Source organism: Caretta caretta, chromosome 8 (genome assembly GCF_965140235.1).
Source record: "Caretta caretta isolate rCarCar2 chromosome 8, rCarCar1.hap1, whole genome shotgun sequence".
Lineage (NCBI taxonomy): Eukaryota > Metazoa > Chordata > Testudines > Cheloniidae > Caretta > Caretta caretta.
The window spans coordinates 91,328,740-91,349,195 of record NC_134213.1 but is presented as its reverse complement, the minus strand read 5'-3'; the positions used below and the strand labels follow the sequence as shown (position 1 = coordinate 91,349,195).

At 40.8% G+C, this 20,456-nt stretch overlaps 1 protein-coding gene across 3 annotated transcripts in view; it reads left to right on the top strand.

Annotated features, from left to right (window-relative positions):
- The window catches only part of ROR1 (receptor tyrosine kinase like orphan receptor 1), a 250,000-nt gene that overhangs the window by 65,387 nt on the left and 164,157 nt on the right, over positions 1 to 20,456 (top strand). The window contains exon 1 of one of the 3 annotated variants that reach the window (XM_075131782.1): positions 2,625 to 2,720. The exons of the other annotated variants lie outside the window; for them this stretch is intronic. The gene's annotated coding sequence lies outside the window, so the exon portion shown is untranslated. Of the gene's footprint in view, positions 1 to 2,624; positions 2,721 to 20,456 lie in introns of those variants that run through there. 3 annotated transcript variants of the gene reach the window in all.

The following is a 20,456-nucleotide window of genomic DNA, read 5'->3' as shown; positions in this document are numbered from 1 at the left end:
AAGCAGAACCCGTCATCAGCATGGATGCGAGTCCTCTGGAATGGTGGTTGAAGCATCAAGGGACATATGAATATTTAGCGCATCTGGCATGTAAATATCTTGCGACATGGGCTACAACAGTGCCATGCAAACGCCTGTTCTCACTTTCAGGTGACATTTTAAACAAGAGGCAGTCAGCATTATCTTCTGCAAATGTAAACAAACTTGTTTGAGTGATTGGCTGAACAAGAAGTAGGACTGATTGGACTTGTAGGCTTTAAAGTTTTACATTGTTTTGTTTTTGAATGCAGGTTTTTTGATACATAATTCTACATTTGTAAGTTGCACTTTCATGATAAAGAGATTGCACTACAGTACTTGTATTAGGTGAATTGAAAAACACTATTTGTTTTGTTTTTTACAGTGCAAATATTTAGTTAAAAAAAAAGTGAGCACTATACACTGTGTATTCTGTGTTATAATTGAAATCAATGTATTTGAAAATGTAGAAATCATCCATAAATATTTAAATAAATGGTATTCTGTTATTGTTTAACAGTGTGATTAATAGTGATTAATTTTTTTAATCGCTTGACAGCCCTAATACTAATACATATGAAAATGATACTCTTAAAATAAAAATAATGTATTTACCTGGTACTAATCCTTTAGATTATTAAAATTTAAAATAAAAAAATCTAAATTACTTTAAATTAATTATACTGTTTTCTATCCAAGCTGAGCAAAATGCAAGAAGTAAGATGACTTGATAATTTCAGTGGGCTCACAGTGGGTTTTATTTTTACCCATGTTGGGAGATAGTTGTATTCAGTGTCTTTTCACCATTGTCAGAACTGGCACTCTAGCTTCACTGTTGAGATTTTCAACAAAAGCTTGAATAGGCCATGAAACATTAAATGCTTTGGCTGTTCATGGAGACACACATCTATCTGTAGAGTTTTGATATAATATCCAATTATGATTGCTACCTTTGCCTTAACTGGCAATGAAAGAAGGGAATCTGAAGTAGCTGGTACTTGTTTAGGGTTACACTATTGGCTGATTATATATGGACCAGAAAACAATGCATAGTCCTATGAACATCCACACAGATGCATACTCCAGAACACAGACACAAAGTGATATAGGAGAAACTTTGAGCTTCTGTTACTCATGCTGAATCTGGACTGTGGAGTAATAGACATCTTGTTTGTCCAATGTTGTCGGCCCAGCTATTCTTACCAACACTAAACTCAGCATCATCAATACATGTAAAAATCTAATTTGTATACATAAAATGTGAGTGTGCGTATATACATATCTCTTACACACATTACTGCATGCTCTCTCTCGATGGATAGACACATTCTATACAATTGCAGTACTGTTCAATCCAGAGTAACTCCACTGGCTTCAGTTTATCCCAGTGCTCTATAGCAGAGGTTCTCCCAACTAATTTGTTAGTGGCCTCAGAGTGAGTTGGTGGCTGCTCTGACAGTTTTTCCTAAAATACTCAATGGCATTTGTAGACTTGGGCCCCTTCTTCTGTACGTGTTGAAAAGGAGCAAACCCCTTCCTGTAAGTGGCAGCAAGGAAGGATTCCCCTGCACTCAGGCTCACCCTACATCACCCATGGTGCTCTTGATGCTAATGAGAAGGGGTGATCTCAGCAGGTTGCATGCACCCCACAGAAACTTAGGTGAGAGCCCATTGGTGGGGCATGGCCTCCCTGCAGTGAGGCTGCTCCGGGACTAAAGCCTGAGTCCTGCTGCCCTAGGGCAGGATCCCTGTGCCCAGCCAGGTGGGAGTGAGGAGCTACCCAGGGGAGTGCCCCAGTAAACCAATGCCACAGCCTCCTGCACTGACAAGAACTGTCTCCGGTGGCACACACACCAGCCCCACATGTCTCTAGAGGCGCTTCCAGAGCCCCTGAAGAGACTGTGCTGTGTAGGGTGCCCAACACTGCTGGGGTGCAAACACCAAGGCTACTCATCTTGCTGCCCTTGGTAACAGCTATTCAGGAGCAACAGCTGGGCGCTGCAGGGACGATTGCTGCTTTGCCCCCCAATCTCTGCCCATGCTGTGGAGGGTGTCATGGCCACAAAAAATCTGCTGGTGGCTGCATTTGAAGAACACTGCTTTATAACCTGTTACATGCTATGGCTTCAACTCTGCAGACGCTTATTCACTGACATGTAAGCATTTGCAGGATTGGGCCCATCTAGTGTTGAGAATGTATTTAAATATAAAACAGTTGTATAGGATCAGCATAATGTTGAGCACCTGAGATGCATTTTGAGCCTACACTTATTTTGACTGGGGAAATTTTATGAGTTAATTTAAAAATGAACAAAGTTCAAGAAACATCATTGCTTCAGAGCTAATTTTATACCTATAACATTGACAGTTGAAGAGTTGCAATAACTCACTGTTATTGACTGCTATACTAAACTGATAGCAGCCTGAGGGGGTAATTTTTCTTATGGGACAAGCAACAGGATTTCTCAGATATGATCTAATTCTTGGGTGATGGTACATGAACAGTAGTTGTTTTGTTGTTTTTATCAGATTTGTTGGATTCTTTTCCATAACTATTTTTCTTTTGGTTGGCATTATGTTTGACATAGGGCCAGATTATCTCATAGCATGAATTGGCACAACTCCACTGACGTCAACAGAGCAGCAACAATTTATATCACCATGGAGTTGAACCTACAGATTCTTATTTAGCCAACATACAGGTAAATGTTTGGCAATTACCATAAACTTTGATGGGAGCAGACTTAGGCCAATATTGAGTGCTTTTGAAAATTCCACTCTTATTAATTGTATGTGTTTTTCATGGTTTGTAGAAAGACCAGGAAAAATTTTTAACCTCCCCCACACATTGGACAGAAAATCCAAGTTTCCCTTTGGATTTACACATAAATTGATTATTTATTGCTCTCTATTTCTGAGTGTAGAACACGTTACCAGGATGTGTGGTAAAGATATGATTGATTTTATAAATCTACCACAATTTCTTTCCCTTGTATGGCATATTTCTATAATACTCTATGTTAGCAACAATGAGACTCTTTGACTGTAAATCACGCATATGAACTTATGAGTTAAAAATTCAAACAGAAACTCTCAGATCCTTTGTAACACAGGGCAATACTTTAAGCTTCTCTAGTGGAATTTTTCCCAAGCAAGTACAGCATGTTGTTTTACGATGATGCATTGGGAGCAGTTTGATCCAGTTCTGAATCAGGTTTCCAGATTTCACTTCTCCTGAGAGCAGCATTCCAGGATTTTCTCTGTTTTTTCCATTTGAAAAAAAATGTATTTTTCTTACAAATTTTCATTCTCCTTTCCTCCCCCCACAAAATGTAAAACTAAGATGCCTCTGAGGTTCAGATCAAATCCCATCAAATGTCAGAAATCTGGCATTCTGGCCTTTATGATCACACCAAAAAAGAAGCTGTTTCAAACTCTACTCTTAATGAACTGTATTTATTTAAAGGTCTGATCCAAAGTTCACTGAGGTCAATGGAAAGACTCCCATTGATTTTAGTGAGCTTTGGATCAGGCCCTAAAATCTTGACCATTCTGAAATGTAACAACTTATTGCCCCATTATTCTTTTCATGAAGGAAAGAGGTGGGTTTTTGTTAAGTGACAAGAATAAATCTGAAAGATTAATGGAGGACGGAAGTATTCACAGGTTGAGGGATTGATTCTGCCATCAGCAATACAGGTGTGGGTCTGTGTATCTTGTAAAATCAGATAGTTGCAAGGCTAGGGTACTGATTTTACAAGATATGTGATGATTTACACCTATGTACCTTGAGGACAGGGTCAGCCAAGTGATGCACACCTGAGTACCTGAGAAGGAAGTCAGTCCCCCGTTGATTGAAATGATGTATATCTCACTTTGCCAGCATTAAACTAGTGCTAATATAAAGAATGTGCAAAGGAGGGAGAGACATTTGACAAGAAGAACCCATAAAGGGGACATGTCTGGAGAGAATAAATAATTAAAGGTATCCATTGCCAAAGGACTGAAACAGAGATCAGACCATCTTTCCTAAATCACATGGAATTACAGGTTCTGGAACAATCAGATATACAGTGGAAATTCTTCACTCAAGGCAAAATCAAGAGAATCATTTTCTGTTAGGCTGCATTACAAGAGTTCTGTATATGATGGAGATTATAATAGTGCATTCACATAGATGCCATTGTAGTGTTTTATCCCACAAGACCTGACTGTGTAGCTGTCTTATTTACAAAGTCCTGAAATCAGGTAAATGCCAAAGTAAATATTCAAACAGGAAGTCTGAAATGCTGTGGGGTCCTTTTTTGTTTAATACATACCAAGTTTTCAAGGTTTTTTGTAAGTATTGATGGCAGATCTTTGTGGGGCCTGGAATTCACTGTGCGTCTAAAATGAGTGATGGATGTATCTGATAATGTTGAAGGCATGGGCTCCATGATGTATAGATAAGTGATGTCCATTTATATAACTGCCCAGAAGTAGGACTGGCTGGAAAATGCTCCCATTTCACAGAACATTTTAAAGTTTTGGAATTTCATTTTCTCTATCTCCTTTTTGTATTGAAGCTGTTCCAGATTGTATTAATAATTAAATATTTATTAGGTCATTGGCGAGACTGGCTCTCTTTAGTCTGGCAGTTAGGATGCACACCTGGGATGTGGGAAACCTATGTTCAAGTCCCTACTTTGCCTGACTCAGAGCAGGAACTTGAAACCTTGGTCTCCTACCTCCCAAGTGAGTGCCCTAGCTACAGGGTTATTGGCTATTCAGGGCTGGATTTCTCTCTCTCAGGTTTTGGTTTCCATGAAAAAATGTTTAGTTGAAGAACTGTTGACCAGCTCTACCTATCTCTCTCTCTTACTCACTCACTCACACACACACTTACTTACTTGCTTACTTATAAGAAAGAATCCAGCTTAGGGGCATGGGCCTGGAATCCCAAATTTTGCCATTTCCCCCCATTTCACAATGGAGAAATGGGTTTGACACACTACAGGTTGGGTTGAGGTGTGGCTCCACTATGCCATTTGCACTGAGTCCTTTTAACTAATCCATGAATTCTGTAGATTTGTCCCATGACTGAAGCTGACCCTTGAGTATCTAGGGAAACAAAGAAAAAAGAATTTCAAGGACTTGCTCCTTTTCCATATAAGGGGACAAGCAGGTGTTTATTATGGGGATTCTGTAGCAAAATGCATCCTTGAGTCCTACATTGATTTCAAAGGTGGGGAGGATGCAGGAGGAGGGGGAAACCTTCTGAATCCAAAAGACAGCTTACACAATAAATTACAGTGTCCTGGATCCAACACCCAATTCTGTAATTAGAGCTTACTCCATCTCCCCTCCTGGCAGTAGAGAGGTTGGACCCAGCAGAGCCAAACCAGAAAAGCGTGGAGTGGAGATACAGATACCAGGTATCTTATCATTTTTTCACTTACTCGGTGAGGCGCGGGGGCGAGCCCCGAGGAGCTCTCGCTTCTGGCTCCAAGCACCCAGCGTGTGCCGGGCATGACCCGCTCCAAGGATAGTGTCAGGTGGGGAGTTTGACTGGGGTGGTACACCTGTCAAACCGTAACACAAGTGTCCTGAGGCAAGCTCAGGGAGGACAGAAACCTCCCGTGGAGCAGAAGGGCAAAAGCTCACTTGATCTTGATTTTCAGTATGAATACAGACTGTGAAAGTGGGGCCTCATGATCCTTCTGACTTTTTGGGTTTAAAGCAGGAGGTGTCAGAAAAGTTACCACAGGGATTACTGGCTTGTGGTGGCCAAGCGTTCATAGCGACGTCGCTTTTTGATCCTTCGATGTTGGCTCTTCCTATCATTGTGAAGCAGAATTCACCAAGCGTTGGATTGTTCACCCACTAATAGGGAACGTGAGCTGGGATTGGACCATCGTGAGAGAGGTTAGTTTTACCCTACTGATGATGTGTTGTTGCAATAGTACAGGCCGTCCCACTTTGTATGTTGCAGACCACGGCTCCTTTGGGGGACAATCTGCCTCCAGCATGCAGGCAAGATTATGAACAGGGCAGGCTGGGTAAGAGGTGGGGAACTATCACTGGTCATTCTGCCCTAATGGGATGGAGCGTACCAGCCCTGGGGGCTATCACAGCCTTGAGGCTGCGCATTAAAAATATCAAAAGTGCTTTTCCTGGTCTGTGCTGTTAGTCAACTTCTAGACTTTTTTTTTCTTGCTTGGACCTTTGGAAATTGACCAGTTTCACTTTAGTCAAAAGTGCCATGTGATTTTTATTTTTTTTTTAATGACCCCAAGTGGTCAAGACTGATCTCCTTCGGCAAACAGCATGTGCAAGAGCATAATAACTCCTTACATCATTGGCCTAGTTCTCCACTATCTTCATGAATTCATTTACACTCACGTTGCTGACTCAGAGGGGTTTGAGATACCTGCACTGAACTACCAACACATTTCCTGCAGCACTTTGGTTTTCTTTGGAGGTCTTCATCAATGCACTCATCTAGTCTGACCCCCTATCACCTTGTGTGACCATACCAAATCCCCGCCTGTGGTGTTATGATTGCGAGAACACCTGTGACACATTTTTTTTTCCAGTGGAGAAATAGCTCTTTTGGATCCAGACCATGAAATAAAATAATCATATTTCCCTTATTTCTGTAGCTATGACCTGAAATTGCTTGATGCTCCCAATCAAGACAGCACTTAGAATTTAATAAAGAGTAATTTGGCTGAATAATAATTAATAACAATAATCTCATGTTAGGACTGTTAACAAAAGAGGAACCTGTTGGTCTGTTTACCTGCTTCAGGAAGCACTAGGCCTTCTGCCTGCTTTTTTAAAGACATGGAATGTTTTATCTTTGTTCAAACTTGTTAAGTCCTGGATGAGTTTAAAGCCCACTTAAACTTTTTTCTTGTTGTTCCTCCTTGCCTCTTGAGGTTGAGAGAGACCTTTTTGGTTTGGATATAAGATATGTATATGGTGCACACGATTAATAGATATAACTATATTGTTTATATGATGAGATTTGTTATATTTCCAGTTTTTGTTTATTTAACCCCTTCAGTACTGTATCTTAAGCTCACCCATTGTGCCATCTTTAGAAAGGATAGCTGTGTACTGAGCATCCGCAGGGGTGTATAATGCCCAATTGTAGTCTAGGCACAGGGTATTTCCGGAGGATTAATGATCAGTTCAGAGGTTTGATGGCTTATGGTGAAACCTTCATAAAATGTCTCTTGTTTCCATTCAAGTCTGTACTGTCACTGGCTGGCTGTCAGTAATGGGACATGTTCTTCTGATGATGAATGAAGAAAGACTGCACTATTCTCAATGCTTAAGAAAAATCTATACCTGTGTCCCCTTACTCAGGCAATTCTCCCATTGGAAAAGGGTGTTTGTCCAAGTGCAGAGCATAGGGTTGGTCTCTGTATGTCTAAACTACAGTAAAACACCTGTGGCTGGCCCAGGTCAGCTGACTCAGGTTGCAGGGCTATAAAATTGCAATGTAGATGTTTGAAGTCAGGGGACCCCACAGGGGGAGGGTCTCAAAGCCGAGGCTCCAGCGGAAGCCTGAACGTCTACACTGCAATTGTATAGCCCGAGTCAGCTGCCCAGCCCTGAGTGTATTATTGCAGTATAGACATACCCTACTAAAGTGTACTTTACATTAGCCTCCAGGTGACCTTTTTTTTTTTTTTTAAACAAAAAAACGACTTTAATCAAAACAGAAATTTCTGTGGGAAATGCCCACTTTCAATAATTTTTTCCTCTGGTTCTTCAAAAAGAAAAAAAAATCAGCTGAAATGTTTTGGTTTTTGTCTGCAATCTTTTTGGTTTTGGAGTTGGACAAAAATCTGAAAAGTTTTGAAGGAAAAAATTCAGTGATCATTGACATCCTTTGTGGGGATAAAAAACATTTCCTGACCAGCTGTACTTATAACACATACTCACTCAACTATTAATATTAATCTCTCTCTGTCTAGATCTCACTCCCTGGGAATTTTCACAGAGGGCCAGATTTTTAATTAGGCATTCATATGTGCACAGAAGTTTGCGCCAGCAAGTGCGTTTCACCCCATTCGTATGTAAACGTGCCTCTTTGAACATGCATTTTTGTGGGTAGGTTTATTCCACACATGTTAGAAAGTTTGGCCCATGCTGTAGTTTCCTTTTGAGTACTGGAGCCATAATCTCCTAAGGGAGATGTGCTGCAACAATTGCTCTGATCTGACTGCGAGTACAGTGATTGCAGTTAGAGATAGCTGGCAGTGTCTTTTTAAATTAAAGGTCTGATGGAGAACAAAAAACACTGTGCGAATTGCCATAAAAACTATTACTGCTGAGAAATTATAAAATTACATGCTTTGGCACAAATAGTATGTGCCCACTTACAATCTTCCCTCTAATAGTTTACATCCATGTGTGGAATGAATTTTGTTATGTGCACCAATATGGAGGTGATGTGTGATGGGGGTGGGGCCGAGGGGTTCAGAGTGTGGGAGGGGGCTCTGGGCTGGGGCAGGAGTTGGAGTGTGTGTGTGGGGGTGAAGGCTCTGGCTGGGGGTTCGGGCTCTGGGGTGGGGCCAGGGATGAGGGAGAGGCATCTCTCCCCACTGTGCACCTGCATGGCCATGCAGCTTAGAGGGAACTTAGCACCTACATCCGTGCTTTCAGGTGTGTGTTCTGCCGCCTCATTGTTTAATTGTTTGTGTTTGCAAATGATGGGGTAGTTTGATTTTTTTTTTCTTTCTCTCTCATGTGATTTTCTTTCCGCTGTACTCATTGTTTCTAGGGATTTTAAGCCTCATGTACCAGGCAGCAAGAATTCTTGCTTTAGTGTATAATGTTCTCTCAGACTTGTGACCATACATAATACATGGAGTAGTAGTGATTGCAGTACATTTTTCTGGGAGCTGCAGCCTACCTCTTACTGGACATATACTTATTGCATGTCCTGGGGAATTCAAGTGATTCTAATTTTCAAGTTATTTAAATAGTTTTGATGGACTACTTTTATATTAGTTATATATAACACAACTACAAGTCATTTATAAAAATAGTTATTAAATATATATAATTTATATATAAATGTATTTAAATATTGTATTGATTTAAAGATAGGATTAGCTCTTTAAAGGGGTTGCAAATTAAAACCAGTTAAGTGAGGAATTTGTATCCAGTATAGCTTTGGAACACTTCAGAATCCTAAGTTTATGGCTTTCAAAGCATTTGCCTACTTTCAAATGTTTCTAATAAGATAGTGTGGTGATTTACACCTCTTGGGATATTGAACTCTGATCCAAGAATGCTGCTTGGCTCTTAAATAAAAAAAGCACTGATGGGCCTGATTAAAAAAAAGCCTATCTCTGATTTCCTTGTGACACATGCATTATGCAAAAGCATTTGGTATTTAACACTTTCTCTGCGTACTGTACATGTATTTGCAATTCGTTGGGTGTTAATTTCTTCAGAGGGAGCAAGAGGGGAGGAGACAGGAGGAAAAAGCTGCAAATTACCTCATTTACACTGGTCTCAACAGGGAGCACTGCATCAGAGAGAGAAAATTAGGCCATGTTTCTGCAATGGGCTTATTGTTTGTGGACTCCTAAGCTTGTGTGTCCACTGTTGACTTCAGTAGTAGTTTGTATTAACACAGAAGTTCACTTTTTTTGCAGGATAAGTTGCCTTTAATTGTAAGATCCGGGACAGGGTCTGTCTCTGACCTGTGTTTGTATAGCACCGAGTACAATGAGGCCTACATTGCGATTGGAGCTGCGTGCTGCTACTCTAACACTAATAATGATAACAGTAACGATCTGTGGTTTGACACAGATGATTCACGGTTATGGGAGAAAAAATTGGAAACGTTTCTTATAAAATAGGATGTGTTCGCTCTTGCGTGCTCAAGGGTGTGTATCAGCCTAGAGGCAAAGAAATTAAGCAATGCTAAGGGAAGGAGAGAAAAAGAAAAAGTATTGCTCACTTTGTGGCTCATAAAATGTACTTGTTGGAATGGTTGCCAGCAAGAAGAAACTTTATGTCTTGGCTTGGAAACCTGTGACACATTTCTCAAGTTTGTTTTTGTGGGGGGTGGAAGGCTTTCTGTATAAAATATGAGAATATGTAAATGAAGAGTTCTGGAGCTGATTTTTGTGGGTTTGCTCACGTGCCATCCCTGTGGACCAGACTGCTTCCTTTATAGCCTGTGCCCTTGCTGCCTTTCATTAGAGGTTATCCAATTACATGTGTGAACCTAGTTACATATTATATCAATCCGTTCAGTTGGTTAGAAGAAAGAAGGGAGGGGGAGGAGGAGCTAGTATGGTTCAAGTTTTAATCAGTATGGTATTTCCTCTTCCTGAAGGCCAGAGAGAACACCTGTGTTTTTCTTTAAGTATCACAAGAGACAGTAGACGGAATCTATCGTTTTGAGAAACGGATGGTTCCCCAGTTCAGAGGGGAAATGAATTAGAGCCCATCTGCATACATTGTCTTCAAAGAGCACACACAACACTTTGACTAACAATTTACAAAAATTAGAGAGTGAGAGTGAAACCCTCTGACAGAGCTAATAAGATGTCTGGTAAATTTCTTTTATGAAGCATCTAGCGTGTACAGGAGGCCTGAGGGTTTCTATTAAAGGTCAGGGAGGTTTTGTGTAACACAATTTTAAAGCATTTTTGAACCATCAAGGCAGATTTCTTGTGTCAGAGATATGCTCTTTACTTCAAAGGACATTTTCATTCTTAAATTCGTTCTGTTTTGTGTAAATCCACCTTAGAACCTGAGAAAAATGTATATTTTTTTCCTTTCTGATTTCCTCCCCATCCCCCACACACTCTTTTTACACTTGGCAAATGTTCTCTTCCTTGCAACACCACCCCAGAAATTTGAACAAAGCTGTAATTAACATGGCTGTTTTGCAGCTTCACAGATAAGTGTAGCAATGGATCTTGCCAAAATCTCTTCAGCATCTTTGATGTCAGCACATCTCTGGTTTGATCAGTGTTAGTGCAGGGAGAACACACACACTGTGGGCCAAGTACTCAGGGAAAAACAAGTCCATGAAAACCATTGGAATTGCGCTGGTATAACAGAGAGGAGAATTTGATGCCATGTGTTCACAAGCTACAAAACTGGTGACTGTTTTAGTTTCTTGTCCATGATTTAGTAATTTTTTTTAAGGTATTTAAAACAAGAGCTGTGGGGAGAAAGGTAATTTTGTGGAGGATTTTGATATTTTGAAATTCTCTGCAAAAGGGAATAGAGTCCACCTTCTGGAGCAGTCCACCAGGTATGCCGTCCTGGAGCTGTGAACCCTGGAAGGAATACCTGGGAGCCCAGTCTGCCAAAGAGTGGAACATGGGAGCCATAGTTGCCGGAGCTTCCCAGCTCTCATCATCGCTTGCTGTAAACTGAAAGGGCTCAGAGCCTTTGGAGCCGGAGCTCCTAGTGTTTCCAGACTCTTGGTTCCCTGTCAGCCAACATGGCAGGCTGAAGGGGAGATGGGAGTCTGCAAGCCCTGCTTCCCCGCGGCCTACTAGACAAGCTGCAGAGAGACCTGGGAGCCTCAGAACTTGGGAGCAGGAACTTCCAGGCTCTCGAATCCTTGTCAGGCAGGCTGCTGAACAGTCAGGAAGCCCGGGATGCCTAGGAGCTGGGAGAGCTGGCAGGAAACCGAGCAACTCTACTGAAATGAACAGTCTTCACAAAATGTTTTATTCTGGTGAACTGGCATTCTCCAATGCAAAAATATTCCATTGGAGAATTTCCAGCCAGCTCCATTTACAAATCAAAGCTTTTCCCTAACATCTAACAACTTGAAGGTAGACTGGGTTTGAGGCCCAGACCCCGGTCTTGACTTTTTCTATGCCTGAACCAGAACTTTGCCTTTTAGAATCATCTTTAAGTTAAAAAAAAAAAAAGGAGAAGAAATGGAAATTCCCCAGAGTTTTTTTTATTACTTTATCTCCATTTATTGTTTGTATATCTGTTTTTAGTTCTTCATTGCTAAATATCCAAGTGGCAGATAAATATTTTTCAGTCTGCCAGAGGAATTGATTGTGTTCTTCCATTAGTCTGAATAACTGAGCCACGCTGACAGATAAGTTAATTCCAGTCTCTCTGTTTCTATGACACCAACTAGAACAACAGTGAATAGGACTGTCTGGAAACCATGGGTGGAATCCTGGCCCCCTTGAAGTCAATGGGAGTTTTGCCATTGACATCATTGGGGCCAGGATTTATCTCAACTTGCCATAACTGGTGATTTAGGCCCTGATCCTCTCACTGGCTCTCTAGTAGCGTGGGGCCTTGGACCTACCCAGAACCTCCGATTCAGTCCTTTAAAAATATTTTCATCTAATCTTACAGAAAACATAGCTTTTCTGAGCTCCTCAGGTGAGAAGCACAGTGAATATTATTATCCATCATTATAGTATTAAATATATAGAGCACCTGCAGACTTTTCAGTGGAGAATGCAGAAAGGCAGGGCCACAGTATGTCTTCTAAGCCTACAGAAAACTCGTAGCTGAGAACTCCGTATGTTAGTTGCAGTCTTTGCATAAACAGGATGCACAACAACTATACTGCTAGCTGAATACGTAAACACATACTTAATAATATTTCCCGGTGCAGATCTGACCAGAAGGGCTGTTCAGTTCAAACACATTCTCCTAGGTTTTGCTGGGTGCCATATCCATCATGCCTGTTGTGCTTACGCACAGGGCAGAGATGGGTAGAAAGGTATCCAGCATTGCATGAACATGCTTACATAGAGAAGTGTTGAGAATTTTATTGGATAGTAAATCTCTCTAGGGTGGTTGGTTTCTTTTTCCAGAGTCAAAATTATGGCTCTCGTTACCTTTACCTCTCGTTACCTCTCGATGCCTTTAGTGTTTGTTGTTTCTGCCTTCATTTTTTCCACTTACTTGCCTGAAAAATCAAGCCCCTTAAAGAGATGTTGCTCCATTTTTATACACAGATCCTCAGCATTCTATAATCTTCTCACCATGGAATTTTCCATTTGGGCCAGGATCTGGCCAATGAATGGGTGGAGACTCACCCCCACACCCACACAAAATTATATGGGTGAAACATTCCCCCGTCCCTCCCCATTTCCCTTCCTGGGATTTGTCTTGATTTTTTTTTTTAAAGGAAGTAACAAAAGCCTTACATGATGATTGTGCATACAAACATGAGAGGGCTTCCCTGGTCCTTCCTCCAGCTCTTGTCTTCTAAGGGCTACTTAGCTTGTTACATTCCTGAGTTGGAGTTCATGAGACCAGAACACTGACTCTCCCCACAGGGACATAGTCAGCTATCTGACCTGTTTTTTTCCCCCAAAAGGGCAAGTTCTGTGGGTGAAATTCTGGCTCCACTGAAGTCAATGGAAATTTTCCCATTGACGTCAATGTGGTCAAGATTTTCCCCTGTGTTTTCTGTGTTGGAGAAGTTGCTGCCTATTGTACATTCTAAGCAGAGAAGCATCTTACCAGGTAGGCAATTAGCCTGAAAGCTTAACTTGCCAAAAGCTTTCAACATAGCCTACAATAGCCTTTCTGAACCATTTTAGAGTGTCTTGTCTTCTTCTCTCCTGCTCCCTTCTCAGCTTCCTCCTTTCCTTCCCCTGTCAATGTTCCCCCAGTTGGAGTGCCCATCAAATAAAGGCCCCTTCATGGAGCTGATCCATCACTGTGTTTTTACTCTTTGCTCCTTTCTATAATCCTTGCTCTTTCAAGCGGACAGTTTCCCGTCAGATGGTTTGCCAACAACAGTTCTGAGCCTAATATCTTATGCCAGGCTCATCTTGTTGTCCTTGCTGAACAAATGAGGCTTATGTACCCTCCAAATAGTGCTTCTTACCTCTTACAAGGCTACAGTTTACCGCAATTAAACGGCAGCCTGAGAGTGATAATTAATATTATTATTGCTACAATATAAAAATGTGATGGCTTTTAGAACACCTGAATAACAAGGGAAGAGCAAATCCAAAATGCAGCTTTCTGATTACTGTCTTTAAAAATAATCTATTTTAATCACCTGTTTGCCCTGGCAAAAATGTTTGTTTTAGATAATGAAATCAGTGGAAAGTATACCAATAGGTTTGCCTAAAATGTAATCAGCCATCTGTTCCATTCTTCTCCTCTCTTTCAGTCCTCCCATTTTCCCAGATATGTTACATTGCACCCTATATATGAAATTATAATTTGAAAAATATGGATTTCAAGAAGATTTTAGCTTTTTTATGAAATTTTTCTGTTGTGTTTTTGTTCTTATTGTCTTGGGATCTAATCCTGCAACAACTTACACGTGTGAATAACTTTGCTCATATGAGTAACTCCACTCTGCTGAGTTACCCATAAGCATGTTCCCAGAATCTGGCTCTGTGTGTGGGTGATGTATATATAACATCATGTGTGCATGTGTTTTAGTCAATGTGCACACGTTTCCTGCCATATTTTAAATAAATTGTTTAGAATGTAAAGTTTTGTTTTGGTACTTTTCATGTATCTCTCTAGTAAAGCCACGTTCTCTTAGTTTCCAGGTCCCAGCCTTGCTGTGAGAGGAAGAAGTACAAAATAATAACAAAAGAAGCTCTTTAAACAATGATCTGAAATAACTTTTCTGAGAATCAGGATATTGTGATCTCAGCATTCATGGGGTATTGTGGCCATGTAATCTTTTATACCATATGTTCATTATATTTTCTGTCTCTCTCTCTGTAAACACATACATACACATGTTCTGACACAGTGTGTAATGCATATTGGTGGAGATTTGCAAAGCCATCTAGGGAATTTGGATATCCAGTTTCTATTAATTAATTAATGGGGCTTGGACATCCAAATCACTAAGTCAGATTTTCACATCTCAGCCGTAAAATATAACAACTTAATCATGTAAAGCGATTTTGGTTCCTTCAAATCTACTAGCCTTTTTTTCATTCCATTTGACTGGCATCTCAATCAATGAAATAGCAGCCAAACTTATCACTCCATTATGAGCTATATCTTCCCCTCTCTCACGAGTGTGGTCTCTGTATCAGGTCCTGACAGTGACAGAATTTCTTCCAGTCATTTTCCCTTTGGCTTTCAGGGTTACTTCACTGGAAAAGATAGCTGTTTGTTGTATTGCAGGGCCTTATTTTCCCAGCTTGCTAGATATATTGTGTGTAAATATAAATTCAGTGTAACTAGCATCCATAGGCATCTTCTTACCCACTTTGTTTCATTATTATGGCATGCTGTGACATTCTGTACCTCGGGAGAACACCCAGCACCCCCATGTTCATCCTTATAATATGACTGTGTGGTATCTAATGCAAAGTTTGTCATGTCAGGTGTCTTCGGAAGGCTCATGATGCACTGAGCATTGTTGTTATAGTAATGTTATAGGTTGTAATTTCATGTATATAGTTATGATACTGAGAATGTGTCCTCATGGCTTAAAGCAAGCCCAAGCAAAAACTCTCCAAGAGCGGAGGGGAGTTCACACCTCATCAGGGCATGTTTGGGACAGACCCAGCCCAGCCTCACAGGAACAAAGGACACTGGCCTAGGTAGCAACAAAAGGATCTGTTGGACTCTCAAGTGAGTCACCCCCCTTCCCTTGATCAGTGAGGGACTACAGTGAGGTAATGCTCACCTGATCCTTAAGGGGGGGTGGGGTGCAAAGCCAAGAGGGAAGAAAGAGCATGATAAAAGGGAGAGATGTTTGCTATGCTCTTCCCCTCTCTTCCACCTACATCTACAGACACCACCACCACCAAGCGACTGAAGCGCTGATCAAAGGCGAGAGCCTGGCTGGAGGGCAACCAGCCAGTCTATTGAGAGAAGCATCTAAGTTTATAAGGGCACTGAAAGTGTTAAGATCAGCTTAGAATGCGTTTTGCTTTTATTTCATTTGACAAAATTTGACTTGTTGTGTCTTGACTTATAATCACTTAAAATCTATCTTTGTAGTTTATAAATTTGTTTGTTTATTCTACCCGAAGCAGTGTGTTTGGTTGGAAGCATGTCAGAGACTCCCCTTGGGATAACAAGCCTGGTATATATCAATTTCTTTGTTAAATTGACAAACTTATATAAGCTTTCAGCGTCCAGCGGGCATAAGTGGACACTGCAAGATGGAGGTTCCTAGTGTTGTGTCTGGGACTGGAGATATTGGCTAGTGTCATTCGGTTGCACAATCCAAGGAGCAGCTTCCATGCCAGAGGCTGTGCGTGAACAGCCCAGGAGTGAGGGTTTTCACAGCAGAGCAGGGTAAGGCTGGCTCCCAGAGTCAAGGATTGGAGTGACCTAGCAGATCACCGGTCCAGATAACACCAGAAGAGAACGTCACCAGATTAAACAAAAAGAAAGTCATAAATTAAGTGCCAATCATAATTTGCCCAGTTTGTCTTAGATGCAGATGTAATCCCTTCTTGCTCACTCTGAAAGCACAGATGGGCTATGGGGGAGACTTCATCTCGCTACTAAGTTCTTGATCAGAGAAGGTTCCTAGCATGGAAACTGGAATGGCCCATCAGAAGGAGACTGCAGTGAAATGAAGGAAGTAGCTATAGTTTTCACTCTCACCTCTTCTTCCCCATGAAATCTCTGTATATTTTGAGTGATGTGTGACAAGTTCTTGATGTGAGGTTTTATATACCTAGTCAGTTCAGCAAACTTTATAGTCTTTCACCTGAGAACATTCAACTGTAATTTACTATTCCAAAGGTGGACTGAGCCACAGCCTGCTAACTGATCCTCTTTGCCCTGCAGCTATACAGGGTCCTGACCATACTGGAACCAATGTTTCCTCTGCGCTAAGGAAGCGAGAGAAGATGACAGGACTCTGTTAAGGGATTCTACCTCCCATCCTGTGCATAGCAGAATACAGCTCTGTGGGACAGAAATTAGTCTGGGGCTTGCAGGGGCAGGCTTGGAAAATAGTGGGGACAGGGCTGGTAGATCCATGAGCATACAGACCCACTGAAACTGTCTTCCTGAACACCTTATGTAGAGATGGCAGGATTTCATCTTCCAAAGATATGTGTAGACCTCCTTGCACACAGCACAAGTGACCAGGCTCTACGAAGCTCCATAATAAATAAAGACCCTTTGTAATCTTGCTTAATGAATCTTGAGCACTGCAGGGATGTGGTGTTGGTTGAACCATGTGTTTGAATAAAAGGAGAGATTTTATTTCTTTATTTTAATCGTGGGCCAGTCTCTCTGCTTAATGGTTTAAGCAATAGGGTTCTCTGAGGATGTAAATTCTGTTCCTAATTTAGTGTCCCCGTTGAAACAAATTGAGTGTTGCCATCCTGTTCCCAAATGGCTATAATCTCCCTTTCAATAAAGCCTGACTTAATTCCCCTCCCACACCTACACTCCCCTGCTCTGGAAATCATCTTTGCTTAGGAAGAAAAGCCCACAAATAACATGGAGACTGCAGTCCCTCTTCTCTCCAGGTTATGAATGTGTTCAGGCTGGAGGTCACGAATGTAGCTGATCAGGCTGAGCTCTTTGCCTAGGCTGGGGATAAAGAGCGAATTTCAGTTCCTCTCATGACTGGTTCCTAATGTTTCACAAGTACACATTTTTCTTTCAGAACTTAAGAGAAGAAAAACTGTGTTTTGACTAAGGAATGCAATTCCCTCTCCCCAAAAGAGACATTTATTCAAAAGTTGGAGCAGGTCCAGCTGAAATATTGAATAGTGAGCCAGCACAGAGACATATAGCACATGTTCATCCCCATGCAGGTGTGAGGGGAAAGGGAGTTAGGCTTGAGCAGTCTTGAAATATTATATTTACCTACATGTTTGATGTTTTCTGGCACTTTTATAAGGAATGATGGTAGGCTACGTTTTTCCTCCTTGAATAAAATGAATTTCTTGCTCATTAAAGGTGCTAGATTGACAATCCTGGAGACTAAATTCTTCTGTTTACCCATAGAATGAGCACAGCATGGGAAGCAGCAGTGCCAGCCAAATTTGCCTCAATCCTGACCTGGAGGGACACTCTGACAGCGTGTGAGAGTCATGCATTCGCTGTGCTTGTTAAATACTTAGCTTCCATGGTCAGGGAACAATGGAGTCAATCAGTTCCAGTTCTGTCGTTGTTTCTTACAGAACTTTATTATAATTAAAGCAGACCATGTGACATGCTATCTCACAAACATTATCAATAAGCAGAATATCATTGTTCTCTTCCTTTTCACTTGCACTTCAAAAACAACACAAAACCTTTTAAACATGACAGGCTAAACTGCACACACTGAAACAAAAGACAAGTGCCAGGAGAAGCTGAACTGAACACATCTAGTGAGGAAATCCAAGAGCACTTTCCCTTGTTTTTCACCTCTGGTATTAATCATTACTATATCAATTCCTTCATAGTTACAGAACTACTGAGGGGCCCACATATGCAGTCTGAGTAACAGTAAATAACATCACTGTGGGACGAGAGGAATGGCCTTATGCCACAAAGTACAACTTTTCAAAAGAAAATTAAATAAAAGAAAAATAAACCCCAGGACAAAATTAAGAAACTGAGATGTGTACAAATGAGTCATTGCAATCCCTTGTTTCACTTCCATGTAATATTTGGTTAGAGGTGCTCAGACAATCCTGCTTCGGAAAAGGATCTGATGTATAATTTAATAGGTCTTTTCTTTCAGTGGTTTTATAATCACAGAGTACTGCTACTCTCAAAGGCCCTGATTTAGCAAGTTACTTAAGCAGGTTAGTTTCTGAAGCCTAACTTTAAGTATGGCAGTAGTGCAGTTGATTTCACGTGCTTAAAAACTTGCTGAAGTAATGGCATGGATTCTCAATATGGTTACACACTAAGTTCATTTAAAATAAGGAGTTATTCTCAAAATGGTCTACTTAACTTCGTAGCGTCTACAGAGTTAAAACAATTTACTACATATATTTAGGTTTTTTCTTTTTTAAAAAATGTCTTGAGTAATGGTTTCATTACAATGCACCCCTAGAGGCCTGATTCTGATCTATGGTATTAATTTTCCAACAACAAAATTCCCATTGACTTCTGACTTACACTGGTAAAAATGAGATCTAAATCTGACCCTTAATCTATAGACTTTTTTGTATCTAATAGACTTATATCTTCAGAGGAATTTTCTTTCTCTGGTAGGAATTGTTCATTTAGTGGGGTTGTGATTAAAATTTCCATTCACTCGGTGCTTTCTGCACTACTAGTGGAGAAATTGTAAGCAGAGAAGACAGTCATCCAAATTTTGGAAGCTGTGTCCCCCAATTTATAGACTTCCTGTGCAGTGTTTGCCCAGACAATTCTCAAAGAAGCTTAGTTTACCACGCTCCAGTAAGGAGAAGATTTAACCATGGAGACAAATCTTGCTGACGTTATCTACTTCAGTGAATGTTGTCTTGGAGCCAGAATTAAGGGTGATAATTTGTTCCGGCATTAACCCTGAGGCTGTGATTATGCTAGACTTTTTGGAGAAATCTCCCATTGTTGCACTACAACCAGTACAGCTCCATTGGTGATAGCAACAGTAGAAGTGCTGTCGTCAAAAGAACCATAGCATCTTTGCCCAAAAGACCCAGTGCAAAGGGAAAGAATCTCACAGCACAAAGTAGCATTGTAAAATAACAGAATTACTTGCTTCTGTAGGAACAAATAATATAATTCCCATTAAAGAGAGGGAAATATGTTCTTGTTAAGGCACTGGACAGGAACACAGGAAATCTGGATTTAATTTGAGCTGCCCCACTAACTTCCTAATTAAGTGACCTAGGGTAAGTCACTTAATTTTCCGTGCCTCAGTTCCCCCTCTGTAAAACGGGAATTATTTTTAAAACAATCTTTGTTTTATCTGTTTTGCCTGGAATTGTTTGGGGCAGGGACTGTCTCTTGCTATTTGTTTGTACAGTGCCTAGCACAATGGCACTGTATTATAGTACATTTCATATTTCACTCATCTCTTTCTGCAGAAGTCATTTAGATGTAAGCCTTAGAAGCTGTCGAAACGTTGTCACCTTCCTTCCAGCATAAAAGAAAGTGATGGAGCAAATGTCCTGAAGCCCATAAGATCCATATAGGACACTATTCTGGGGATGATAGGATAATCAAGGTTATATAGAACACACTGGGGGGCGGGGGAGAGGAAGCATGACTAAGCTCCTGGAGGATGATGGAACATGTCTATTAATACATGAACTTATGAGTAACCAACGGTGAGGAAGGATGGTCTTTTGGTAAGATGCTAGCCTGATACTCGAAGATCTAAGATCAGTTCCTGGTTTTGCTACAGGATTCACATGTGACCTTGGGGGAAAAAGATCTCTTTATCTCTCTATGTCCCAGTAATATATGTAAAACGGGTGAAAATACCTTCTTTTTTTCTCTTTTTGTGTATCTTGTCTCTAGATTATAAGCTGTTTGCACAATGCCTAGCAAAATGAAGGCTGGTAAGTGCTACC